Below are 18,160 nucleotides of genomic sequence, written 5' to 3'. Positions count from 1 at the left end.
TCATGCCATTTCTTTGATCTTTCTTTACACATTTTGGCATTCTCATAGGAAAACAACCTCAGCTCTTCCAACTCATCAAGTTGTAACATCCTTCTCTCACTGGCTTGCTTAATATCAAAGTTCAAATGCTTTAAAGCCCAGTGAGCTTTATTCTCCAACTCTAATGGCAAATGACGAGCTTTTCCAAAGACTAACCGATAAGGAGTCATTCCTAACGAAGTTTTAAATGTTGTTCGATAGGCCCATAATGCATCATCAAGCCTTCGAGACCAATCTTTTCTGCTAGGGCGTACTACCTTTTCAAGGATACCTTTGATTTTGCGATTCACTCTTTCAACTTGCCCATTAGACTGGGGGTGATAGGCAGTAGCAATCTTGTACTTCACATCATATTTATCAAGCAACCACTTAAGTCACTTGTTCACAAAGTGAGAACCTTCATCACGAATAATAGCTCTTGGTATCCCAAATCGTGTAAACACATGCTTATGTAGAAATCGCATGACTACCTTAGCATCATTTGTAGGGTAAGCTTCAGCTTCAACCCACTTGGATAGATAGTCCACAGCAACTAAGATATATTTTTCCCTATACGAAGAAAGAAACGGGCCTAAGAAATCAATGTCCCATACGTCGAACAATTCAATCTCCAAAATGTTTGTCAAGAGCATCTCATTCCTTCTTGATATATTTCCAGTCCTTTGGCATTTATCACAGTTCTTCACATGAGAATAAGTATCTTTAAATGGTGTAGGCCAAAAGAAACCTGCTTGCAAAATCTTTGCTGTAGTACGTGAACCACCAAAGTGTCCCCATTTGGAGATGAATGGTAATGATACAAGATCTCAGCAATCTCGCTTTCAGCTACACACTTTCGGATTATATTATCTGCACATTGTTTAAACAAAAATAAATCCTCCCAAAGATAATACTGACTGTCATAAAGGAATTTTTTCCTTTGTTGGTATGTCATTTCTCAAGGAATTATTCCACATGCAAGATAATTGGCAAAATCAACAAACCAGGGTATTTCATGAATTCAATTTACCTCAAATAAGTGTTCATCTGGAAAATTCTTGTTGATAGACACACATGACTGAGTTACCTCATTTTGCTTCAAACTCGATAAATGATCAGCTATTTGATTTTTGACACCTTTTCTGTCTTAGATCTCAAGGTCAAATTCTTGAAGTAAAAGTATCCAACGAATTAGCCTTGGTTTTGCATCTTTCTTCGTGAGCAAGTATTTAATGGCCGCCTAGTCAGTAAATACTGTAACTTTGGTACCTATAAGTTATGAGCGGAATTTGTCAAAAGCAAAAACTATAGCGAAGAGTTCCTCTTCGGTTACCGTATAATTGCGTTGGGATCCCGTCAAAGTTCTACTTGCATAGTAAATAGGATAAAACACTTTATTTTTTCTTTGACCTATCACAGCTCCAACAGCATAATCACTTGCATCGCACATCAATTCAAAAGGTGTGCTCCAATCGGGTGTAATGATTATTGGGGTTGAGATTAACCGTTGAAATCGAACACTGTATCCTTCTCTAACAACAAACACAACGGTTTAGAAATTTTCGAGAAATCCTTAATAAACCTTCGGTAAAAACCAGCATGGCCTAAGAAACTTCTGACTCCTTTCATATTAATTGGGGATGGTAATCTTTCATTACGTCCACATTTGCTTTATTGACTTCAATTCTTTTCTTTGAGATCTTATGACCTAAGACAACCCCTTCTTTGACCATAAAATGACATTTTTCCCAATTAAGGACAAGGTTTGTCTCTTCACATCTTTGTAGTACCTTAGCCAAATTACTCAAACTGATATCATAAGTGTTACCAAAAATAGAAAAATCATCCATGAAAACCTCAACAAAATTTTTGACCATATCAGTAAATATAGCCATCATGCATCGTTAAAAAGTTGCAGGTGCATTGCATAAACCAAAAGGCATTCGCATATAGGTAAACGTACCATATAGACAAGTAAAGGTTGTTCTATGTTGGTACTCTGTGGCTATAACTATTTGGTTATATCCTGAATAACCATCTAAAAAATAATAAAATTCATTACCTGTCAGTCGATCTAACATCTCATCCATAAAAGGCAACGGAAAATGGTCCTTCCGAGTGGTTTTGTTCAACTTTCTGTAATCAATACAGATTCTCCAACCGGTAACAGTTCTTGATGGAATTAACTTGTTACGCTCATTTTCAACAATCGTCATTCCACCTTTCTTCGGCACACACTGCACCGAACTTACCCACAAGCTATCTAAAATAGGATAGATGATTCCTGCATCTAACCATTTGATCACTTCATTTCTCACAACTTCTTTCATAATAGGATTGAGCCTCATTTTCCCATCAATTCGAGCTTTTTCACCTTCTTCTAAAATGATATTATGCATGCAAAAAGAAAGGCTTATACCTCGAATATCAGCTATGGTTCAACCAATTCCTTTCTTAAATTTTTTTAGAACAACAATTAGTTGCTCCTCTTGATCTTTCGTCAGTTTCGCTGAAATAATCACAGGCAAAGTAGAACAATGACCTAAATAAACGTATTTCAAATGAGAAGAAAGTACATTTAGTTCGAGTTTAGGTGGTTCTTCAATTGACAACTTGGGTTGCACAAATTCTCTGAGTTCCAACTCCAACGGTTCAAACCGTGTGGATTAAATACAATTTCTCGGATTGGCTTCTATCAAAGCCTTGTTTTCTTCACCCTCCAAAGGGTCAAGATCTAAGGCTTTCTCCAATGGATCTTCTTCAAAATTGCTTTCCATAGAAACCAAGGTTTTTATATCTTCCATAACTGAACACTCCTCTGCCAGATCGAGAAATTTCATCGCTTTAAGAGTGTTAAAGGTTACCTGATTGTTTGGAACTCGCATGGTGAATTGTCCTTTCTACACATCAATTAACGTTCTTCCCATGGCTAAGAAAGGTGTCCCAAGGATGATCAACACTTTCTTGTCTAATTTAAAATCTAAGACAATGAAATCGGTAGGAAAAATAAATTTATCGACTCTTACCAAAACATCCTCGATCTTTCCTTCGGGATATGCTAAAGATCGATCCTCTAGCTGAAGCGTCACAGTTGTAGGTCTTACTTCACCTATCCCTAACATCTTGAAGATAGACTTAGGCATAAAGTTGATACTCGCTCCTAAGTCACACAAAGCTTTACCATAGTAGGAGTCACCAATGTTACAGGGTATAGTAAAGCTTCCAGGTTCTTTCAATTTCGGTGGCAATTTGTTCTGCAGGAACGCACTGCACTCCTTTGTCAAGGCAACAGTCTCATACTCACTCAGTCATTTCTTCTTGGACAGTATATCCTTCATAAATTTCACATAATTCAGTATTTGTTTTAAAGCCTCCACCAACGGAATATTGATGTGCAACTGCTTCAGAACATCCAAAAACTTCTTAAATTACACCTTCTATTTCAGCTTGTTTTGCTGTAATCTTTGCGGATATGGAGGTGATGGAACTTTCGGTTGAACCAGACAACTTTTCTGAGCAGGTAAATCTGTATCCAAAGAAGATGTTAAAATATCTTAATTCACTAAGTCAGGGTTTACCTTGTCAGACTTTGTAGTTTCTGATTCCTTTGGTGTAAAAACTTCAACAACTGGTTGATTCTTCTCAACGGGCTTATCTTAGACATCAATCAATTAGGGTTCTAGAATTTTACCACTTCGTAATGCCACTGTAGTGATATGTTCTTTACCCAAATTCTTGGATTCTCAATATCGCTCGGCAAGGTTTCTTGTGGTCTATTACGTAGCTCTGTAGCTAACTGACCCATTTGGTTTTCCAAATTTTTCAGTGTTGCTGCTTGGCTTTGGATCAAAGCGTCATTCTTTTCCATGTACGCTTTCAACAAGTTCTCCAAACTATTTGATGCCTCAACTTGAGGTGGTTTTGGAGCTTGTTGATTAAACCTTTGAGATTGGTTGGGTCTTTGTTGTAATAAGTTGTTGTTCAATCCATTTCCTTGGTTGCTCCAAGAAATGTTAGGATGATTATGCCATGAAGGATTGTAGATGTTGGACTGGGATCCTTGTCCACTCCTATTTTGATATTAGTTCCCCACATAGTACACTGACACGAGATTTGATGGACAATTCTTAAAAGAATGACCTTCCCTACAGTACACACAGGAAACTACTTCAAACGGACTTGGTGGCTGAGCTACAGAATTATTAGTACTATTAGTGGTTAATTGTTTTTTCATAGAAGAAATAGACGATACCTGAGCTGATAACGAAGTGAAGGAGTCAACTTCATGAACTCTGACTACGCGTCTTCCTGAAGCTGTTCGATTTGTTGGCCATTGATAGTTATTACTCGCAACCCTCTCGATGATATCATAAGCCTCATTATAAGACTTGGACAAAATTGTACCATTCGCAGAAGCATCTACCGTCAATCTTGTATGTGCATTTAGACCATTACAGAATGTCTTCAACTAGATACAGTGAGGAATCTCATGATGAGGACACTTACGAAGTAACTCCTTGAATCGCTCCCAAACCTCATACAAAGACTCGTCCACAATTGTTGGAAAGTTGTGATTTTGTTCCTCAACTTAGCGTTTTTTCTAGGTGGGAAATACTTAACCAAAAATCTCTCTGCTAATTCTTGTCATGTAGATATAGAACTTGGTGTCAATGAATTGAGCCATGCTCGTGCTCGATCTTGCAACGAGTACGGAAATAGCTTCAACCTCAGTGTGTCTTCAGTCACACCGGCTATCTTGAATGAAAACAATCGAAGGTGGAGATGATACAGTGAGGAATCTCATGATGAAAACACTTACGAAGTAACTCCTTGAATCTCTCCCAAGCCTCATACAAAGACTCGTCATCCAATTGTTGGAAATTTGTGATCTCGTTCCTCAACTTAGTGTTTTTGCTAGGTGGGAAATACTTAACCAAAAATCTCTCTGCTAATTCTTGTCATGTAGATATGGAACTTGGTGAAAATGAATTGAGCCATACTCGTGCTCGATCTTGCAACGAGTACGAAAACAACTTTAACCTCAGTGTGTCTTCAGTCACACTGGCTATCTTGAATGAAAACAATTGAAGGTGAATATGTGGATCTTCCGTGGGCATACCACTAAATTGGCCCACCGTTTGTAGCATTTGAAACATCACTGATTTCAATTCAAACTGAGTTGCCTCAATATCTGGCCTTCTAATTCTTGGGTTTAACTCACTGAAAAGTGGCACAGCATATTGTCTGATGCATTGATCCCTATCATCGGCAATGAGGATAGCATTTCATACATGATCGGCTTCTTTACCTTGGTTTTGATTCTGATTTCCTAGGTCCACCTCGACTTGTCTTTGAGCTGTTCATTCACGTCTTCTTTGTCTGAAAGTTTGCTCAATTTCAGGGCCTACAATGAGTAAATCGATAATTCAATCTATGCTCATAAACACCTGAAAATAAAATCACAAAAATTAAAAAGAATAAGTTAGTAATGTTAGAAATAAATCAAATTGAAAATAAATAATTTCACAAAAAAAATGACTATGGCAACAATTGACAATCCCCGGCAACGGTGCCAAAAACTTGTAACACATTGGTTTGTGCAAGTGTACACAGTCGTTATCAAGTAATAAGTAAGTATCGAGTTATCGTCTCTACATGGATTGTATTTGTGCTAAATCACTTAATTTGTAAAATTATATTAATAATTTGGTAAATAAAAACACAATATAGTTGAGACGTCGTGATTAAAATATATTAAACTAAATGCAATTATCCCTAATGCAAATTATCCTAAGTATGCAAACTGAATGAAATAGATTTTAGTAAAATTAAATACAACTTTGCAACAATTATAACATAAATAAACTAGGACAATTACTTTAATTAAACTTAATTTATTATCAACATGCTTAACAACATTCGGAAAAACTTTTCATGGCAACTCGATCTTTCATGAGTTTGGAAACCACATTAGGTCCTTTCGGAATCCTTTACTTAGTAAATACACATTTTACTGATCCTTATTTACTAAGGGTTTCTTAGTATTTGTGTGAAGTAACAGGGACGTGTCAAGTTTGAAACAATTTAATCACACAAATCTAAAAACTATGCAAATAACAGAGCTTGGTTAGAGTTGTTATGCAACCTACCATTTAATCAGGTCAGGATCTAAATTAAGCATGCACATCTCAATTATGTGTCCACTAGCCGTCGTCTGGTCAGCATCGCTCAGCTAATTCAGGTGCATTCCAATCACGTATGAACGACATACAGACTTTATTTTAATTGAAAACATGATCGATTGAGGCACAAACATTATAAGCATGAATCAAATAAATATTATTTAATCAAAGCAATCATTCTAGCTTAAATAAAATTAAGCTAACATTGTTGTAAACAAGAACAAAGAACACATAGCAAACATATTTAGATTAAATTAAAAAAAAAGAAAGATTAAACCCAATTCAGAGTGGCTGTCACCCAAGACTCTGACTGACGAGGCTCCTTCGCTTCTTTGCTTTGCTCCTTTGTTGATGGTTCTCCAAGGTGGCTGACCAAGGGTTGTTTAAGAGGATAATTTTGCTAAAAATCCTTATGCAAGGATGATTATAGGTGTGAGGGGGGAACATAGCTACGAGAGTTGAGAGAGGAGAGAATGATGAATGAGTGAGGGATGCTTGAAAAAGTGATAAAGGAGCTCTTATTTATAGGTGAGGCAAATGAGCTAGTTTACTAAAAATAGGAGTGTCCATCTTTTGAAACTTCTTCCAAGGATGGTCGGCCATGAATTGAGGAAATGTGGTTGATTCTGCTTGATTCTTGGTCAATTTGAGTGCCACCACAACTCAGGACTAAGACTCGGTCACCAGCAAATCTTCGGGAAAATTTCTGATTTCTTTAACTCTTCAAGGACCTTGTGTAATTAAACCAAAAATTGATTTATGATTAGCCATGTGCAGTTGAAAATTGGGTTGACTTGGTCCCCAATTTGGACAGTTTTGCAATTAGAAAAAAACTCTTAGACCTGTCCAAAAATAGTAGATAGTTTAGAGGACCAAATAATATAATTTTAACCACTTCAATTAATTAATTTACTTAATTAATTAAAACCAAATTTATTAATGAAATATTTAAAATGAATTATTAAATATAAATTTATATTTTATTATTTAATTTAATCATGCATGGCCCACTTTATAGCTTGAGAATATAATACGATCAAACTAATATAAAATAAGTCATTTTATGCATGAAAACTATATAGTAAAGCATAAAATCACATTTTAATAATTTCTATGTCCTAATTTCATATTTTTGATATTTCATTAATTTATTAAACAATTACTTGGTTTTAACAACAAATTTAAGTACAAAGCTGATGAATTATATAGTAAAAATCCTATATATTTTTCAGTTTACATTCCTCAACTTAACTGTTTTAGCCAGTGGGAAGCACTTTAACAAACCTTCTCAATCATCTAATTCCATGTCGTGATAGAACCTCATGGCAATGAATTCAACAACTGTTTTGCGTTGCTCCTCAAATAGAATGGGAACAACCGTAAGTGTATGGTGTCATCAGTAGCGCCATTAATCTTGAAAGTGTCGCAAATCTTTAGAAAGTTAGCCAAATGAGCATTCGGATCTTCATCTTGCAAACCATCAAACTGAACATACTGTTGTACCATTTGAATTGTGTTCAACTTTAGCTCAAAATTGTTTGCAGCAATGGTTGGTTTCACAATACTCGATTTAGTCTCAATCAGAGTAGGGTTAGCATAATCAAACATCGTATGAGGAGTAGGAAGTAGCTGATTATTTTGATTATCGCCCATCTCTACAGTCAGATCATTTTCCTCTTGATCGTCTACTATATTTTGTTGACCTTGTCATGCTTCTCTAACCTTTTTTATGATTTCTACGAGTAGTTCTTTTAATCTCACTGTAAAAAATCAACAGTTTCGATTGGTTTCCTCTAGTCATAAACCGAGAGAACTTGTCTGAATCAAACAAACGAAAAAAATTAGAATAGAACAAATAAAATTAAAAACAAAAAATAAAAAATGGTTAAATTAATAGAAATAAAGTTTTCCTAACATTTTAGTCCCCGACAACAGCACCAAAAACTTGATTGCAAGCGTAAACCAACTAAGAATTCGACAAAGGCAGGTGCACCTATCAATTAATAGTATAGTTAGGTGAGCACAAATATCATTCCCACGAAGACTAAAAGTACTGGTAATTATCTTCTTTCTATCATTTAACCAAAAAATTAGAGTGATTGGTTTAAACTAAAATTAACTAAATTAATTAACCAAAGAACACGACAAAGAATAAATTAGGAAAACAAACGATTAACAACCAAGAAGCGAAACAATACCCAAAAAAGAATCCATCTAGATTTCATCTGTCATTATCAATATGAATTAAATAATTTCTTCACTTAGTATCTTGATCCGTAGAAATCCATAAATTATGCCAATATCTCTCTTCAAGACTAAGAGCAACTGACTCTAGGTTGATTAATAGAAATTTCTTCCTGATTAAAACCTCTATTATCGCATTAACTTGGTCTAAAGATTCCCTATTAGATTTGACTCTAATTCGGTAGATTTATATTGTCCTATTTCTAGGATTTCATGCAACTCCACTCAATTATGCTAGATCTACTCTTAAACATAGACTTTTTCTCCTCTGATCCAAGCACATCAAACATGGATTAATAGTCTAGAAATATTAAACCAAGAATTAAGCACATATAATTAAGAACAAGATTCAAGTATTTATCGCGTAAAATAGATATAAAAAAGAGAATTCATCATAGGGTTCATTTCCCTAGGTATTTACAAAATTAGATCATAATAGCAAATAAAAACATCTCAAAGATAGCATAAACACAAGAAATTAAGAAACTCATAATAAACTTCAAAGAAATCAAAAGGAGATCTTCAATTTTGATGGAAATCTACTTTAGAGTCAGCTTAAATGGTGTTTTTCAAGTTGTATTCTTTAATATTCTCTGACGGCTTGCTCCCCTCTTATTATCTTTGATATATATATGTCTTAGAATGCCCAAAAAAACCTAAAAATTGCATTTTTCCACGCATTTAGAGTGCAGTTCGTGAAATCCACACGGCCTGTCATATGGTTGTGTGGCAGCCCGTATGGCTCACACGACCATATGTACCACTCGTGTGGAATGGCCCAACCCGTGTGGCTCTTGAAACATGCTCTGATTTTCATTTTTCTGCTCCCAAATGTTCTCTTAAGTATAGAAACATGAACTTAAAGGATTAGGAGCATAAAATTCACCATTTTAACTCGAATAATCATCCAAAAATGCATTAAGAATGAGGCTAAAACGTGCTACATTTCGTATTTATCACCTATGTACCAATTTTTAAAATTGTTAAAATTTATAAAGTTTTCATTAATGGTTTCTTGAAGAAATTTGTATTAAATTGTTAGATTTTAACCTTAAAAGTGAAAAATGACTAGATTGTAAAGTTTAGTTATTAGTTTTGAACATAGGACCAAAGTGTATAGATTTTGAATTTGATGTGAATTTTTTGTAATTATTGATAGTAGATGGTATTAAAAGGATGTAATTACGATCAATTTCGAAATCGAAGCTCAAATTTGAAAGTTATAGCAATTTAAGTTTTAAGGACTAAATTGAATAAAATGAAAAAATTTAGGGAATTGAACCGATCTATGCATATGATAGTATATTATAAACTATTTGGAATTAATAAATTGAATTGAATTATCGTATAGATCGACAATTGAACAAAACCGAAGATAATCGAGAAAAAGGCAAATTTATCTATTAGTCCTTGCAAACTCAACTTGTTCACTAATTTGATTAGGTAAGTTCATATAGTACAAATGTGTTTAAGTTCTTGTGTATTGAATTTGTGATTATATATGTGTTTGGTTGTGAATTGGTATAAAGGTGAGATTTGGACTAAATTGTAAGAAATGTATATATGTGATGAAAATGCCCGAATGAACTTAGTAAAGTTCTTGTGCACAGTGATATGGATTGGTTACTGATGATTATCAAGATTCAAAATTTTTTATGGCCTCAAAGATACATTGGACACAATTTTATCCTGGACTAGTAACTTGGTACCGTTTTAAAGCTTTAGCCCGGACGAGTAACCTGACATGTATATTTTTGACTTGGCCAAGCAATTTGACATGTCGTTAAAGTTTTAGTCTGGATTGCTAATCTAACACGAATATATATTTAGCTCAAATGAGCAACTAATGTGATTTAGTACTTGTGTATTCGAGTTCATTTATTAAGTTTCACCAAGCAAAATAGATTATATGAATTGAGAAATTAAAATGATATGGAATGAATTCAGTATTCAAATGATGAATTAGTGAATGTTGTGAACATAAAGTCTATAGTATTCAAATGATTACATTACACCCAATTGGAATAACAGTTAAACTTTTTACCTATAATGACATGAATGACATGATATATACATGTTTATACTTGGTTTGATGTTTGTTTTAGAATCACCTTATTGATTTTTGTGACATGTTATGTTTAGCCAAATTATGCCGCATTTTGGTAACTTATCGTATTTAATAGTTTATCAAGGTAAGTTTTTTATTTCTCACCTATAAACTTACTAAGCATTCGAAATGCCTACCCTGTTGTTTTCCTTTTCCCTGTAGATTGCCAACTTGCGGAATGTGTCGAACGGATCTATACGAAGCTCACACTATCTCATTATTAATTCAATAGTATTTCAATCGTTTAACCTTGGTTTTTTGGCATGTATATTGGTGTTAAGTAGGATCTTAAATGATAGTTTAGTTTCAAACCTTTCCAATGCTTGATTTTATCAGTGTGAATGTTTAGTTGAAAATGGTATGATTTGGTAAATGGTTTGATATAGGTGTGAAGCATTTGGAATGTCCCTTTTGAATGTAAATTGGCATGTTTTCAGAAGCTTTGAGTTAAGTAAATGTTTGATCTTTTCCAAATGGACTGGTTTGAATACCTTGGTACTGTAATGTTATGTTTTATGGTTGAATTGGTAGTATAGTTGATGTAAAGATGATTGTGGATGTTTACACATGTTTTGGTATGTGTTTGGAATGATTTTTGTGTAGGTAAAGTTGTACAAATATGCACCAAATGTTAAATTTGAAAGGTAGACATGAAATAAGTACTAAATAGCCTAAATTTTACCAAAAATAAAGTCCACTTCCCGACAAGAAATCTCTCTCGTCGCAACATTGGCTAAGATTATGTGATGTCGCCACATCGAGTGGCCTGACGTCGTGACATGAAAAACTATTTGATGACATCACAATGTGGAAGTGATGAAATCACGACGTCGACCCTGAAATTTCAAAACTTCATAATTTGGTTATATTTCATGCTTGGGTCAACAAAAAAGCTTTGTAAGCTCGATTAATATTAAAATTTGATTGTGTATCATAATGTAAATGTTTTTAACATATCATTGTATACTTGAATAATTATGTTATTGTATAATTGACTGTAGTTGCTCCAGCAACAGACGGTACATCCTATTACTTGGACCTTGTGGTCAAGTCGGGCGAAGGGTGTTACATGATTGGTTGGAAAATTGATGCTTTGGGGACAAGCTTTCCATGTGTCGGGTACCTATTGGTGATGAGTTCTCGTATGGTACAAGGCCTGTTGAGGAAGCATCATTTGGTGGTCTTTATATATATCTTCCCCAAATTCAAATTTCTTTATCTTTAACTTTTCAGAATTGATAGAAACTATTTTAAATTATTGATTGCTCTATCGATGAAGAATTTAGAAGGATTAAAAGGGTTGTCTGCTAGGATAACTCTCATTTTCTATTTTTTAGTGTTTTTTCTTGTGTTTCTTTGTTTTAGAGTGGTTTTTACACTGTCTGAGTTGGAAAATTTCCTAAATTTGTTATTTTGTAAACAAGTGTTTATTTTGGTTTACTGGTAAAATGGTTGGTAAGGGAAAAGGAATTAAAAAGGAAAGGGATGAGCCTAAGGAACCCAATGTTAGAAGAATTAGATTTAAAAAACAATTTTATTGCACAACCGAAAAATACAATTTTCTAAAACCTGAGCGATTGTGTTATTTATACCAATAAGATCTTAATTGAATTGGTACTTGTGTTTTAGAATAAGCAATAAAGGATGTTCTCGACTTTTGACCAACATGATCTTCTTTTCTAATCTCAAACCTCGTCTTCCTGGGCTCCAATTCACGAAGTGATCAAAACTATGAAAATTTTATTGATACTCAACAAGAAAAACAATATCTATCAAAGGCTAGAAACTGAAAAGCAAATTCGTTCAAAAGTTAGAATTTATTTGAAAATTAAATCTTACTATAAAATTGATATTGTCGACACTTAATGTGGTGTATTTTGGCCTAGCCAATGATCTCTATTTAATAGTGATACATGTGATCAATTTCTCTAATTTTTCATTTTCATTTATTCATCTTAATCGATTTGAATGCTAACCATCAAGGTTATATTGGGTTAGCAGAAGAACTTATTTGACATGTATAATTAAGGTACAAATAATTTTTAATTTAGTTCTGACGATTTGTCTATTAATTACAACATTATTTAGTTAAAGAGCTTTTCCACTAAAGTACCATGCCCAAACTCTCCCTATTATATACTGTTACGAAAGCTACTTAACCAAATGCTCGTCTAATGACCTTGTCATATATGTGTTACCCTTATAGGATATCCTTTGAGTTATATTTGGTCACTTAATATGATCCTATTTTACCTCATGAGAATCATTACATCTTCCTTCATGAAAAAGTCAATTACTAACAAATATTAATTAAATTATTCATCTTAGACAAATGATCCCTGACCAGATTACTTTTCCATCTACCATGTAATATCAATGAAACGGTATCATTTACCCTTTATTAGGCTATGAATTCCATATCATAAGTGAAACTATGTCATGAAAAAGTCATATACCAAACGTACTAGCTTTAAGCTTTATTACTAGTTCAACTCAGGGTTTCAATACATCAAAGTATACAAGTCACACACATAGTCTATCACTTACTCTGGATTGAGGTAAGTCACATTATGAACACCACAAGTGAATAATCCCATAAAAATATGATTTATTCCATTTGAAATTTCAATTTGTAATTGTACTGCCTTATTGATTCTTTAAAATTTGAAGTTTTAGTAATTATCGAATAAAGTAATTGAAAGTTAATGAGTCTTAACATATTGAATTGTAATAAGAATTAAGACTGGCTTGAGAAGGTGAATGTGAAACACAAAATTTAAAGACTATACTTGAAATGTCTCTAAACTCGTAAAGTGCTTAATAAAGTGAAATGTCTAATAAGCTAGGGTTGCCTAATAAGGTAAGATGGGTTATAATACATATTTGGGATAATACATTATTCATCCAAGTTTTTTGAAGAAACTTACAATTAGAATTTATAAAACATATCTTCCTTAGTAATTAAAGATGTTTTTCCAGATCTTTTTGGATCATCTTGATCTAGTTATATCCTGAAAAAGAATTTATAAAACTAATTACTTGTGAATGATAGATGAATTGACTAACTTGCCAACCAATGGAAAGGGAAAATTCTCTTTGCGGTAAGTTTTGTTTAAACAAGTGAATTCTACATTCGTTCTCCATTTCCAATTTTCTTTTTCAGTATCACAACATTGGAAATCCAATCGATGTATGGCACTTTCCTTATGAAGTTCGTTTCCAACAACTTGTTGTCTTCATCCCTTAAGACTTAGACCTTTTCTATAGAGAGCTTTCTTTTCTTTTGTTTAACTAGTTTCATTGAAACATCAACATTTAATGAATGAAAAAATATTGAGGCATTAATACTTAGCATATATATGATTGTCCAAGTAAAAACATCAACATCATTTTTTAACAAAAGAAGTAGGACATGCATTTCCATTTCCAAGAAAATGGTGGAAATTTATGTTATCTTTTTTGAATAATTATTATATAACTGGATTTTCCTTACTAGTTTTGTCTTGTATATACTCATTTGCCTTCGTGCATTTTTACTCTTGAAGGTTAAAATTGTTTTTTAAGAAGATTAGCTTGTGAATCTATTATCATGGGATTAGAAGTTTACCCTCTCATATGTGAGGGCTCATGTTGTTGTGTTAGTTTGAGGGATATAAGGTGGCATTGCCTTGCTAAATACTAGTTGGACCTCTTATCCTCCACTCCACCCAAGGTAGAAATTTTGATTGTCAAACGAATGTTGTAAAGAGTAGTTTACCTTTTCTCATCAACGATCACCCAAAAGTAACATTGTGTGTTGAGGATTGATCTAAAGCTAAGAACTTTTTTCTAATTATTGTAGCATGCTCTTTATCTCCAATAGCTACTGAGAGCACTATTGATCTTTTGACTTGAATAGGTTGGTTGGCAAACCAAATATAGGGCTTGCCTTTTTCAACTATGCTTCAAAAATTTCTATGTGTTTGAAGGCATGCTAATGCAAAACCTCGACAACACATCTGATGTATAACAAAATTATTTTAACATTGTATTCTCCAATTATTGCATTACTATTTTCATCAAGTACCACAATTGAATCTAAGTCATCAAAATTAACATTCAGCTCTCTACTTGTCTTGATTTTTATTACTTAAGATAATAATAGATACTGTACTCCTCACATGGGACCCTCTGATTATAAAGATTACCCATTCCTCAGTATGACCCATAATGAAATGTAACACCTATACCAGACCCGATCATCAGGTTCGAGTCATGAGGTGCTACATTGATTATCGAAACAACGACAGTTATTTTTATTCCATTTATACCACTAAACCATTTAATATGACCAATACATGCTTGTGATACAATTTACATTCATTAATGAGTCTTATATGAGCTTACGAAAGCTCTTTTGCTATCTCGAGGTCGAATTAGAACCAAATTGTAAAGATTTTAAAGTATCAGGCCAACGTCGAAACTTCATCACTTCTTTGTCACAACGTGGCCATCACAATGTGATAAACGCCAAAAGTAACATGTTTTAGCATCATTCTTAATGCATTTTTGGATGATTATTTGATTTAAAATTGTGAATTTTATGCTTTTAATCCTTTAAATTCATGTTTCTATACTTAGAAGAGCATTTGGAAGTAAAAGGAGCACAAAATGAGTGAAAATTGGAAAATCAGAACAGGTTTTAGGAGACACACGAGCTAGACACGGCCATGTGAGCCACATGGGCTGCCACATAGCCATGTGCCAAACCGTGTGGATTTCATGAATCGCACTCCAAACATGCGGGAAAACACAATTTTTAGGTTTTTCGGGCATTCTAATACTTATATATGACACAAATAAGAAGATAGGAGGAAGTCGTCAGAGAATATTCAGGCAAACAACTCGAAAAACACAAATGAAGCCGACTCTTAAATAGATTTCCATCATGATTGAAGATCTCCTTTTGATTTATTTGAAGCTTACTATGAGTTTCTTTATTTCTTGTGGTTATATTGTCTTTTGGATGTTTCTATTTGCAATTATGAACTAATTTTCTAAATACTTAGGAGAGATGAACCCTATGATGAATTCTCTCTTTTGATTTCTGTTTTACGCAATAAATACTTGAATCTTTTTCTCAATTATGTGTTCTTAATTCTTGGTTTAATATTTTCGGACTATTAATCCATGTTTGATGTGTTTAAATCAAAGGAGGAAAAGTCTCTATTTAAGAGTAGATCTAGCATAATAGAGTAGAGTTGCAAGCAATCCTAGAAATAGGACGACATAAATCTACCGGATTAGAATCAAATCTAATAAGGGTTCCATAGATCGAGTTAATGTGATAATAAGGGTTTAAATTAGAAATAAATTTCAATTAATCGACCTAGAGTCAGTTGCTCTTAATCTTAAATAGAGATATTAGCATAATTGAGGGATTTCTACGGATCAAGATACTAAGTGAAGAAATTGCATAATTTAGATTGATACTGACAGATGAAGTCTAGGTGAATTCTTTCTTGGGTATTGTCTCTCTTCTTGGTTGTTAATCGTTTATTTTCATGATTTGCTCTTTGTCATGTTCGTAGTTAATTTAATTAGTTAATTTTAGTTTTTAATCAACCACTCCAATTTATCGGTTAAATAATAGAATGATGGTAATTACTAGTACTTTTAGTCTTCATGGGAATAATATCTTTGCTCACCGTAGCTATACTATTAATTGGTAGATGCACTCTCTTTTTTCGTGTTTTTAGTTGGTTTATGATTGCATTACAATTTCACAATGTCACTCACAGTGATGGTAAGGTTACGATGTCAAAAGTTGGTGGTTAGGACGTTGTCCCTATTCCATAAATTCTAACGAATTCCTATTTGCTTCAACCAAATACCAATTCAACCTTTTCCAAAACATTTCAAGACATGCTACACAAGTTTATTACATTTTCATACAAGCATTTATCATGTCATTCCATACATGCTTATCAATTAGACACAATTAATCATTTTTATTTGCCAAATAATACAACAAGGCCATACATGGTTATCAAAAGCTTATCTATACCAATTCTTTTGTGCATTATAAGCCTAAATGACCTTAATTGAGCCAAACCCAAAACATATGTTAGACATGCTTCCAAGCATCATTTTCAAATAAGCCAATTCCAAAAATTTATTAACTTAACTATCTTATTCACCTTATTTTGTAGCATTCCACGTATCAAGACATATGAGCATATATAATCACTTATTTATCTTATACATGACTAATTCTATACATTTTCCAAGTCACAAGGAAAACATATTACAAAAAGGATTCATGACACATAGCGATTATTAAACTAGCCAAAATGACCATTTGCACATTATAGCACTCTTATATACATGCCACAAATTCAAGATTAAAAATGGAAAAATAACTACCATCTTACTAATAATGTGAGCTTTACGCTGATCTGGCTTGGCAACTTCGCAAGGTTAAAATCTATAGTAAAGGAAAGCAACCAAAGTAAGAATAAAAAATGCTTATAAAGTTCAAAAATAGAAATTAAACATACCTTGATCACTTAAAGCATAGTTAACTAATCAATTTGACACTCAATTTAGCCATCCTTTGGCACATTAAGACACAACTAAGCATATAACAAGGTTGCCAAATAAATGTGTTAGTCACATTTCCAAATCAACAATAATGTTGAGACTTAATGGAATCATGAAACCATCCACATATCAAGCATCAATAATCACCATTTCATTTCCAATCCTCAATTAAATTTCCATTTTTAGTTATTGAATATCTTCTGATGAAACTATAGTAAAATGAATTCGAACACACTGGAATATAATGCTTACACAAGTTGACAATATATCAGGGTTGCTCACACAAGCTTACATTTAACAAAGTTGCTCACACAAGTTGACATTATATCGAGGTTACCCATCTAGACTAAACCTATGATACGTTTAACTCAAGAATTTTCAAAAATAAAAAAGCTAGGTCTCGTAATAACGTGTAAATCTTTGATCAAATATGTGTATAACCCTAATGTCATACGACACGTATCCTAACCTTTTACTAAGTTCACTCAAGTATCACTTTTGTGTGAATATCATTACCAATCCTTGTACATGATTTCATTTATCAATACATGTCCTATATTTAAACAATATTCGTATTTGCACCCTGCACTACTTTGATATAACCAATAATTACATGAATTTACAATTCCATTTTAAGACATATGTGCCAAATTCATTAATTTTACTCAATTCTAATATAAAGTTAAATTTAAACATAATCATACATAAAATAAAATAAAGTGGTAAGTTCCATATGAACTTACCTATTAAAAATACATGAAGTGGATATTGTAATGACTAATCTACAATTTTTTTCTTTTTCTTGATCAATCCACTTCTCTTCGATTCTTGATCTAAACAATTATCTATATCACCAATCAATATCAAATATCTATGTTCTATACTATTGCTTTGCCACAAATTGATGGGTCAAATTGGGCCCTGTTTGTCACTTAACGAGCTTAAATTTCAAGTGTTTTTAGTGTCCTTTTAGTAGTTTGAAATAATTTTAGTTTTTACATGTAGATTTGTAAAATCGCCTCTTTTT

General features: G+C 33.1%; 2 non-coding genes across 2 annotated transcripts; both read left to right on the top strand.

The window, feature by feature from the left end:
• Positions 1 to 4,502: 4,502 nt before the first annotated feature.
• LOC121215729 (small nucleolar RNA R71) lies at positions 4,503 to 4,608 on the top strand. The gene has a single exon (XR_005911705.1). It is a non-coding gene; the product is annotated as a small nucleolar RNA R71 (small nucleolar RNA).
• A 207-nt stretch (positions 4,609 to 4,815) lies between these two features.
• LOC121215652 (small nucleolar RNA R71) lies at positions 4,816 to 4,922 on the top strand. The gene has a single exon (XR_005911628.1). It is a non-coding gene; the product is annotated as a small nucleolar RNA R71 (small nucleolar RNA).
• The last annotated feature ends 13,238 nt before the right edge of the window (positions 4,923 to 18,160 follow it).

The sequence above is a fragment of the Gossypium hirsutum genome, chromosome D03, assembly GCF_007990345.1.
Source record: "Gossypium hirsutum isolate 1008001.06 chromosome D03, Gossypium_hirsutum_v2.1, whole genome shotgun sequence".
Classification (NCBI taxonomy): domain Eukaryota; kingdom Viridiplantae; phylum Streptophyta; class Magnoliopsida; order Malvales; family Malvaceae; genus Gossypium; species Gossypium hirsutum.
The sequence above is the reverse complement of the archived record's forward strand: the minus strand, read 5'-3'. Positions and strand labels throughout refer to the sequence as shown.